General features: G+C 56.8%; 1 long non-coding RNA gene across 1 annotated transcript; it reads right to left on the reverse strand.

The window, feature by feature from the left end:
- Positions 1 to 6,216: 6,216 nt before the first annotated feature.
- LOC123587413 lies at positions 6,217 to 10,086 on the reverse strand. The gene is made up of 3 exons (XR_006707289.1): positions 9,428 to 10,086; positions 7,903 to 8,474; positions 6,217 to 6,374 (listed from the first exon to the last, which is right to left on the reverse strand). It is a non-coding gene; the product is annotated as an uncharacterized LOC123587413 (long non-coding RNA).
- Positions 10,087 to 10,331: the final 245 nt, after the last annotated feature.

Consider the following 10,331-nt stretch of genomic DNA (forward strand, 5'->3'; position numbering starts at 1 on the left):
CTGGGATGCACACAGCTAGGACACAGATGGATCGGCAAGGCCGGGCCCGGACAGGGAAGGGGCCCCAAGAGCCGGGCCCCTCCACGGCGGGGGGCGGGGGGGTGGGTCTCGGGAGGGTCTTTGGAAGCGGGACTCAGGCCAGGAGGACTGTGACTTAGTTACCCGACTCTGGCTGGGAGCCCGCTGGCCGCTCACCTGCCGTGAGCCCTGGGGCTCCTCACACAGCCAGTGCCTCAATTTCCTCTTCTGTTAAATGGGGACAAATGACAGTTTTGCTGCGCCACGGGCTGAGACAAGCCCTGTCAAGTGCCTGGTGCACGGGGACCGGTTAGATGTTGTGTTATTGTGTTGGTGTTACCATTTGGGGTTTTTAAACACACCCAAAAGCGGGGCGCCTTGCCAAGTAACGTCCCGCGGGGGACACAACAGAGAAGAGGTTATAGACCTGCGAGGTCCCGTGAAAGAAGTGATCGGCACCAGCGTAGAAACCGCCCCTCTTACCCCTGTCGGACTCCACTGGTAACCGGCGCCCTGGAGGCCGGCTCCAGTGAAAACGGCCATGCTGCCTCCTCCAGGCAGCCCTCCGGTCTGCCCAACGGAGAGGCAGGCGATGGGGCGGCTTGGGCATGCCCACCCTCACGCGGAGCCTCAGAGACACTTGCAGGGAGCTTCACACTCACGGGGACACACCCGGACACACCCCCAGGCCTGGAAAGCGAGAAGGACTCAGTGTCAACCTTTAGAGGCGAGCTCTGGTTTTTCTCGCATTTCCTGCAGAGGGAAACTGAGGCCAGAGAGCTTCCAGAGTTTGCCCGGGGGCCGCACAACAGGAAGTGGCAGGGCTGGGATTTGAACCCGGGAGGCTGGCACCTGTCCCGATCGGTGCCCCAGACAGCCCCTCCGGTCACGTGTCCTGCCAGGGCGCGGCAGGTGACGGCAGGGGAGGGGGGCAGCTGTGGCACCTCGTGTTGGTGGTGGCTCTGTGTTCTTTCTGGCTCTGCAGCAGCGTTAACCCAGCACCACTTCCAGATGTCAAGCAGCCCTGGGGGGTTGTTGTGACTGAGCAGGAAGGGGAGGGGACGACAGTCCTGGGCGCCCTTCTCCGGAAGCCACCGTGGACGCCGGGCCCCTGGAATTGTGCAGGGCTGCATTTGCACAACGTTCCACGGCCACCCTGGCTGAGGCCTGTTCTGGAAGGCAGCACCGGGCCTCCATCAGTGGCCTCTTTTCATCGCTTAGAAATAGCAGGGGCTCCCTTGCAAAGGACCATCTGGCCGTTTTCCGGAAGCTTCCTGGCCTTAGGGCTGTGTGCCTCACGCCCCCCCTTCTACCTCCAAGACGCCACCTCCTTCCGAAACTCTCATCCTCCTCGTAATGGAGTTTAAGGGCTGAAGGAGCAGGGACTCACGCTCCCACCCCCAGAAATCTCTTCCAGGAAGGAAACAGTCTCCCTGGAGCCTCGGAGGCTGGACTCCCACACCCCTGAGCACACATCTGCCTTCAAACCCGTTCAGGCTCCAGAAGGCAGGTGGCAAAATGTCCCATCCAGTGGTGCACAGCTGGCCCCAACCCAGCGGGAAGGACCTGTGGAGCCTTGGGGACACCTGCGGGGGTGGGGGGCGTTCTGGGCCGCGGATATGGCAAGGGCAAAGGCCCTGAGGTGGGAACAGCTCGGTGTGTTCGGGGGACAGCTGGGAAGCCAGTGTGGCTGACGCTGGGGGAGCGACGGGGATGGGGTTTGACAGCTGGGTGGTCAGGGGCTGCTCCCCAGGACCTTGTTTGTTGTCGGGAGGGGGCTTGATTTTATTGTCAGCTTGAAGATTATGTGTCAGAAGCTGGGCCGCGAGCTAAACCCTTGACGTTCACCGTCCCAGAACCCTAGAGTTCGGGCGTCTCGGCATAACCCAATTCACAGACAAGCAAACCGAGGCACAGAGTGAGGAAGCTGCTTGCCCAGGTGGCCTGTCCCCGAGACCCCTGGGGCTGACACTTCCTTCCCTCCCAGGAGGCCAATGGCCCCGCCCCAGGGGGACCTTCTTGGCAGTGGGGGGTCCTTTGAAGTCCCAGCCCACCGACCTGGCTGACCTGTTTCCTCCCGGACTCCTGCGTAGCCTCTCAGGGCTGCTGGGAGGGACGGAGGTGCAGGGGAGGGCAGGCAGGTTTGCTTTATTCAACGTATCTTTCTAGATTTTTCAGTTGCATGTATATTTTTTCAAAGGGTGCAGTAAAAAGCACGTCTCTCTCTCGCCTGACTCTCAGGTGCCCTCCACTGTCCTGCCCCAGACGCACCTGCCGGTTACCGGTGTCCACGTGACTTTCCAGGGCTGACCCGTGCTCGCACACCCGCAAATGCACAAATTAACCATGCACATATTCCGTACGGTACCAGTGAGAGGCCCACACCGAACAAAATAGCTTAAAAAATTCATCCAGTCAGGGCGCCTGGGTGGCTCCGTTGGTGAAGCCTCTGACTTCGGCTCAGGTCACGATCTCGCGGTCCATGAGTTCGAGCCCCGCGTCGGGCTCTGGGCTGAGGGCATAGAGCCTGGAGCCTGCTTCCGATTCTGTGTCTCCCTCTCTCTCTCTGCCCCTCCCCTGCTCATGCTCCGTCTCTCAAAAAATAAATAAACATTAAGAAAAAAAAAAGTCCATCAAGTCTCAGCACAAGAGAAACCTCAGCCCAGCCCCCACTGGGGAGCCTCCTGCACGATCCCTGACCAGGGCCTCCTCGGAAGCGTCCCGGGCCATCGAAAACAAGGAAAGTCTGCGACGCCATCACGGTCGAGGTGCCTAAGGAGATATGACCCCTGAATGTCACGTGGCGTCCTGGCCAGGGTCCCGGAGAGGAGGAGGACGTTAGGGAAAAGCAGAAACTCCGACTGGAGTGTGGGCTTTAGTTAATAATAACGCACCCATACTGGTTTGTTCCTCGTGGCAAACGTCACCTGCAAGTGTAAGATGTTAATAAAGGGAAGCTGGGCGCCAGATGTCCTACCTTGGCAATTTGTCTGTAGCTCTGAAACCGTTCTGTGAAACAGTTTATTTTTTAAAAACCCGGCAAGCACACGCGAGGGTAATGCGGTGCGTGCCCTATTGTGCGTTTTATCTCTGGGCGAAAAAAATACGAAACAGAAACGATGCGGGAAGCATAGGTCTTCGAGGTGGCTCTGTGCCCCGGCTGTGGGACAGCCTCACCCTTTGTGATGGCCGTGTGGGGTCCCACCGGCTGGATGTCCCGTAACTGACGTACTGGGTCCCCTGTTGGTGGGCCCCGGGCTAGCTTTCAGGCTTTTGCTCCCATCGGCACCCGGCCACGCACACTTCTGTCCGTCCCTGGTTCCATGCCTCGCTCCAGCATCTCTGCGGGGTCACCTCCCAGAAATGGAACAGTTGCTTCAAAGAGTGTCTGCATGAAGAGCTTGGGTTTTGATGCCTGGCAGGGGTCTTTCCCAAAAAGATGGGGACAGATAGGAGGAGGGGGCTTAGCTATATTACAGAGGGTGGTCAGGGAAGCTCTGTCCGAGGAGGAGACACTTGAGCAAAGACAGGAACGAAAAGACAGGTGCAGCCGTGTATGTGTGCCGAGAAGAGGGTTCCGGGCAGGGGAAACAGCACACGCAAAGGCCCTGGGGTGGGACCATTTCCGGTGTGTTTCAGGAGCAGTGAGGAGGACAGCAGGTGGGGCAAAGTGGGTGGGGGGACAGAAGATCACAGACACTGCAAGGAGCCAGCTCCTGGGGACCTGATTCAGCCACTGGCAGGAACTGGGATTGGATCGTGAGCCGGACGGGAACATTTGAAGGGAGGGTGACCGGCCCGATGTCGGTTTTACGAGGATCCCTCTGGCTGCTTGGAGGGAGAGGGGGCAGGGTGGATGTCAGGAGAGCAGGGAGGGGGCTACTGCAAGAGTCCAGGCTGGAGAACTTGGTGGACCAGGGTGTTCACTGTAGGTGGGGAGAAGGGGCAGATTTGGGGTGTATTTTGAAGGCAGAGCTGACGGTGCTTGCTGAAGTCCAAGGTTACTAGCTTAGGGCACAACATAGTATGTTAGTTTTTGTAGGGACGCCATCAGAGTGCCGCAAACTGGGCTGAAAGCAACAGAAATTTATTCTTTCAAGTTCTCGAGGACAGAGAGAGAGAGGGAGACACAGAATCCGAAACAGGCTCCAGGCTCCGAGCTGTCAGCACAGAGCCCTAAGCGGGGCTCGAACCCGCAAACCGGGGGATCACGACCCGAGCTGAAGTTGGACGTTTAACCGACTGACACACCCAGGCGCCCCATGAATTCTGAGGTGGGGACAGTGGGGGAAGAAACTCTGTGCCGCCCGCCCCAGTCCCGTCCGTAGCCCCCTCGAAATTTACCAACTCTCCCCAGACTCTGTCTCCACCTCTCTTGCCTGCCTCCCTCCTTCCGGTTCAGGCAGCCAGACCCTCTTATCACCCACGCGCACAGCTTCCTTTTTAGGCGGAAGGTCGTTATTTTCACACCTGCTGGGAAAACAAGCAGGCGCTCTCCTGGGGAGGGGGGAAGTACTTGGGGAGCCTGTTTGCAGGGCTGAGCCTCGGGACTCCTCAGGGTGCTGGCTGGGGCTGGACGATCCGCATGGCTTTACCCACAAGGGTGGGCACGGCAGCTAGGCTGGCTGGAAGGGCTGGGGCAGGCGGGCCCCATCTCTGCATTTGTCGTCTCTCCTTTCCTCAGGCTTCTCTCTGCTCACCGGCTTGCGCGCGTCCTTCCGGAAACTGGCCTGAGCTTCTATTCGCAGAGGAAGCTGGATCCCAAGTGAAGGAGAGCAGACGCTGCCGAGCCTCTTAAGGCTTAGTCCCAAACTGGCGTGAAATCACTCCCGCTGCTTCCTATTGGCCAAAGCAGTCAAGGAGCCCACCCACTTTGGGGAGACTCCGCCCCCTGGTGGGAGGAGCTTCGGGGCACACGCAGACAGGAGAGGCGTGAGATGTGCCGATGGCCGCCTTTGCGGAGAGCCCTCGCTCCCCTGCAGCCCGCTTCCAGCTGGCCTGCAAGGTCTCAGAGGCTTCGGAGGACAGCCCCTCTCCTCTGTGAGACGCTAGCGAGATGCAGGGGCGAGGAGTCTTGTTTTATAAAAAAAAAAAAACCGGGGCGCCTGGGTGGCTCAGTCGGTCCGACTTCAGCTCAGGTCACGATCTGACAGTCCGTGAGTTCGAGCCCCGCGTCGGGCTCTGGGCTGATGGCTCGGAGCCTGGAGCCTGCTTCCGATTCTGTGTCTCCCTCTCTCTCTGCCCCTCCCCCGTTCATGCTCTGTCTCTCTCTGTCTCAAAAATAAATAAACGTTAAAAAAAAAATTAAGAAAAAAAAAAACCCAAAAAAAACCAACAGGGAGGGGGGTATGATATCCCACCAGAGAGCAAACATCCGAGCCACTTGGCACTGGGCTCTGACAGGGAGGCTGAGCGCACGAATTAGAGGTTTGTGAGAATAAACAGTCATTAAAACTCGAGAACTAGAAGGGAAATAAACACCATCTCAAGATACTGTGCTGATTTGGCCCTGCATTCTGCCAGCCTGCGAATCGGCCGGTTTCTGGCTTGCTGAGGTGTGTGTGTGTGTGTGTGTGTGCACGCAGGTGGATGTGCATGCATGTTGCAAGCCCTCGAGTGTCTTCCCTTAGTGCCTCAGTCTCCTCAGCTGTAAAATGGGGACAAGAAAAGCAAAGCGCTAGGGGGCGCCCGGGTGGCTCAGACGACTCAGGTCATGATCTCACACTCCTGCGTTTGAGCCCCATGTCGGGCTCTGTGCTGACAGCTCAGAGCCTGGAGCCTGCTTCCCATTCTGTGTCTCCCTCTCTCTCTGCCCCTCCCCTGCTTGTGCTCTGTCTCTCTCTCAACAATAAAATAAAAACATAAAAAAAGAAAGAAAAGAAAAGCTCTCGCTTCAGCGCTGTTAGGACAGTTAAATGAGGAAATACAGTGCCTACCACCTAGTATGCATTCAGGAAATGTAAACTTTAATTTTCTCTCTTTCATTTGTTCATTCGTTTGTTCATTCACTCATTTAGCGAATACTTAGAAGGCCCCTACCGGTAGAAGCCCTCAGCATAGTGTTAAAAATCCAGGGGCGCCTGGGGGGCTCGGCGGGTTAAGCCTCCGACTCCTGATGTCGGCTCAGGTCATGATCGCACGGTCCTCGAGATCAAGCCCCACGTCGGGCTCTGCACTGATTCTCTCTCTTCTTCGGTCTCTGCCCCCCCCCCCCCGGAAATAAACACACATAAAAAATTCCAAGGCGGTGCTGGAGTCCCTGTACCAGCCCGTGCTCCAACCAGAGAGGGGGCCAGGGAACAGCTTTCCTGAGGAATGAATGAACAGGGCACCGAATTTGCCCTTCAGGCTCCAGCCTGCAGAGGAGAGAGACGGGTAAATAAATCAGTGCAAAACATTGCAACAGGAAATGCAAAACAGTTCAAGATGCGGGTTTCGCCCGAAGGGAGAAGGACTGGCTTTAGTGGAGTCGCAGACCCAGCGGCCAAGGGAGGGAAGGGCTCTGAGAGCAGGATGCCCTCCCGGACCCTTTTATTTAAAAAAAAAAAAAAAAATTTTTTTTTTAACATTTTATTTTTGAGACAGAGAGAGACAGAGCATGAACGGGGGATGGGCAGAGAGAGAAGGAGACACAGAATCCAAAGCAGGCTCCAGGCTCCGAGCCGTCAGCCCAGAGCCCGACGCGGGGCTCGAACCCACGGACCGCGAGATCGTGACCTGAGCTGAAGTCGGACGCTTAACCAACTGAGCCACCCAGGCGCCCCACCCTGGACCCTTTTAAATACGGGTTGATGATGGCCTCTGACCCCAGTCAGGAGACAAGGGAGCCCTCCCACAATCGCTGCACTCCAGGCCATCCCCCTGCCTCCGTGTCCTCAGCCCCTGAACCCAGGCCTCCTGGCTCCCGGCAGGAACTGTAGGAAGCAGGGGTGAGGCCCGGCGGCCATGGTGAGGAGGGTTTTATATCGAGAGGACTTCCGAGTCGATCTGGGGGGCGAGTTAATGTGTGACTCTGGATATTTAATCAAAACCAGGCGCTGCCTCACAGATGTCTGCTGCGAGCAGCCCCGACCTCTGGAGAGGTTCTTCCACAGGGAGAGGGGCCCGGAAGTTTTCCAGCGGCTTCTGCCCAAGAGGTGGGGATCCGCAGGCCACAGCATTTGGAGCCTTGAGTCCAGGCTACGTGTCGGATCTCCACTGGCTGTCAGGGAGCCAGCCTTCTAGATCCCCGTCCCTGCCTCTAGAATGGGGTCCCTGTCCAGGCCGACCCTCTGATTTGTGGGGCCTGGGGATAAATAAACACAGAGGGGCCTTTGTTCAAACACGAGGAAGAAGTCCAAGATGGCGGCAGCGCAGTGTCAAACCAGGTCACGAGATCTTCTGAGCGTGGGTCCCCGCCCCCCCGTGAATGTACAAGCGGGACTCCCAGGAAGCTGTCCCCATCGACCCCCACAGGGTAGAAGCACCCAGCAGAGTGTGGACGGTCAGATGCGCCTGGATCCTTCCACGTGTGAGTTGGCTGGACGTGGGCTGGGGACCAGGAGAGCTGGAGTCTGGGGCCTCAATTTCTCTGCCTCCCTTTCAGTTTTCTAACCTACCGGGTGGGTACTGTCGTCCTGTCTTCCTGCCCTCCCCCCCCCCCCCCCCGCCCCAGGGGGATGCAGGCCTGGCTGGAGAACAAAGTAAACTCTCAAGGGCCCCAAAATACAAAGGGTGATTGTGCGGGCGCTTAGCTTTGGCCTCAATAGCGACTGTTGTGGAGTGCCGAGTGGGTACGTGGTGCCAAGCTGAGGTCAGCGCCTTGCATCCAACTGGTGCCAAATAAGTGCTGGCTCCCAGACTTGAGTTGCATCCCACGGACGGAGCTGGGAAGCCCTTTCTTACCATCTCGTGTTTGCTGTGGCTCCTTCCTGCGCTTGGCGGCTCCATCAGGGAGGAGAGGCGGGTAGGAGGCAGATGGGGAAGTCGGCAGCATGAATACTTCCATCCTGGAGGCCCTGAGAATGCTGCGCAGGCACAATGACCGGACCCATCTGTGGACAGAGACCCTAGATCTAGAAAGATGAGAGGTTCCGCCCCGTTCAGCCCCAAAGGAACCAGGCATCACAGACTCCCTCCATGGTCCACTGGGCCCTAGAAGATCTGGCCTGTCCACTCTCCCTGCTCCCACGATGCTCTGGCTGCCTTACTGCTCCCTGAATATTGCAGGTGCAATGCCACCTCAGGGCCTTTGCACATGCAGTTCTGGCCGCCAGCTATTCTCCTCCCTCAGATCTTTGCAAGGGTCAATTCCTCTTTGTTCTCTTTCTGTTCAAAGGTGGCAGCACCCCTCGCCGTCCCTCTTCCCCTTTCCAGCGGGGCACTCCTCAGAACATCGTATTTGTTTGTTGTCTCTCTCCTTCTGAAGTCCGCCTCTTCCTGGAAGCAGAGACTCTTCTGTCTTGCTTACCATCGTGCTGCAAAAAAAAAAAAAAGCTAATATATGCACCAACGTAGGGCAGCTCCTCGTCCTCCCAGTGAGAGGGGCGCTTGTCCCAAATGTTTTTGACAAACTCCAGTATAAAAGTTTGGACGTGTAAATCGAGCAGGCGAATGTTCGCCTGTCCTTGCCTACTAGTGAGAGAGCTGCACACGCCTATTGACGTCTACGAAGAGTCACGTGTTCTGTAAGGGGTATAATACGTTCGGAAAGACTTCTTTTTGTTCCATGCTTGCATTCATGAAACGCTGTGATGTGCCCGTGCCTCTGACATGGTGGTTTGAGTCATGCAACGGGGCTTGGCTGATCACATTTGTTCTCCTTATGTCTAGAACTTTTCAGACGTGGTGTTTTTTTGAGTCTGCCTGTGACGCAGCCCCTGGAAATGTTATCCCAGGCCACAAATACCCTTTTGCATAAATTAGGACATTGGTTGTTTCATTTGCTTCGTGGGTGTACATTATTGATGAGTCCCAGCAAGTAACTGCTTACGGTACTGCTTTTTAAAAGGGATCTTCAAAAGGTTTATTTCTTGTGACATTCAGTGCCTACGAATGCCAAGTCCTGCCCCCAGAATAAGGGCGGGGTCTGTTTCGATTTCTCGGGGCTCTCTCTGGATAAAGGATTCGAGGATGCGGCGTGTAAGAATCCCGAGCAGGGGCACCCGGGTGGCTCAGTCGGTCGAGCGTCCGACTGCGGCTCAGGTCACGATCTCGCGCTGCATGAGTTCGAGCCCCGCATCGGGCTCTGTGCTGACAGCTCGGAGCCCGTTTCAGATTCTGTGTCTCCCTCTCTCTCTGCCTGTCTCCTGCTCACGCTCACTCTCTCTCTCTCTCAAAAATAAATAAAAACATTAAAAAAAAAAAAAAAAAGAATCCCAAGCAACACACACAGCTTAAGATGGTGTTGAGCTGAGGCTCTGGTTCTCACCTGGCAGCTTGTTCAGAATCACCTCGGGGAGCATTTCACATACATGGGTGTTCCCGGGTTCTGGGTTCCGTCCCTGAACCAATGGAACCGAAATCCCGGGTCGGGGGATGGGCACGTGCAGTTCTGAAAACTCCCCAGGCGACCCTAGTCTCTGGCCAGACCGAGACCCATGGGGCTCCTTTCGATACGACAGACCATCGGTTCCCCAGCGTCAGTACCTCCTGGGAACTTGCTAGAACGGCAGCTTCTCGGCCCCAGCCCACACCTGCCGAATCAGACGTTTGGGGGCGGGGCCCAGCAAGGTCCTCCAGGGGATCCTCGTGCTTAAAACTGGGGAACTGCTGTTCCGGACCAGGCTTGGATGTAGAACAAAACAAAACAGAAGTTAATGAGACAGAAATCAAGAAGGGCCAGGCTTTGTAAGGACTCCGATATCAGGCCACTCCTGTTGTTTTGAAGGGTGGCTATTCTATTTGTTGAGGGATCAGAGGACTCCGTGTCCCTTCGATGTCCTGCGCATCCTCTGGGTGCCAGGCACGGGGGGAGATGCTTGGCACGATGCCCCAGCCCGACGGGTCTGCTATTATGCCCACTTTATAGACAAGGAAACTGAGGTTCAAGAGGAAATTCTTTGCCCGAAGTCCCATATTTGGGAAGTGGCTCCGTTGTAGTTCAAGTCCCCAAACCCTTGCTGTTTGCATGACACCTGTCTACTGCGGGGGCTGAGGTCCTGGGGTCAGTTCCCCTGGCCCCCCAGGCTGTGGCCTCCTCCACCCGGAAAAATGTGCAGGATATCCTGGCCCAGGCCCCTGCTGCCTGAAGGGACCCTTGTCTGACCCCAGGGGGCTTGCGGAATGGGAAGGCCTTGCCAGCCTAAGCCCAGGCAGGGGAGCCCAAGGTGGGC

The sequence above is a fragment of the Leopardus geoffroyi genome, chromosome D3 (assembly GCF_018350155.1).
Source record: "Leopardus geoffroyi isolate Oge1 chromosome D3, O.geoffroyi_Oge1_pat1.0, whole genome shotgun sequence".
NCBI lineage: Eukaryota > Metazoa > Chordata > Mammalia > Carnivora > Felidae > Leopardus > Leopardus geoffroyi.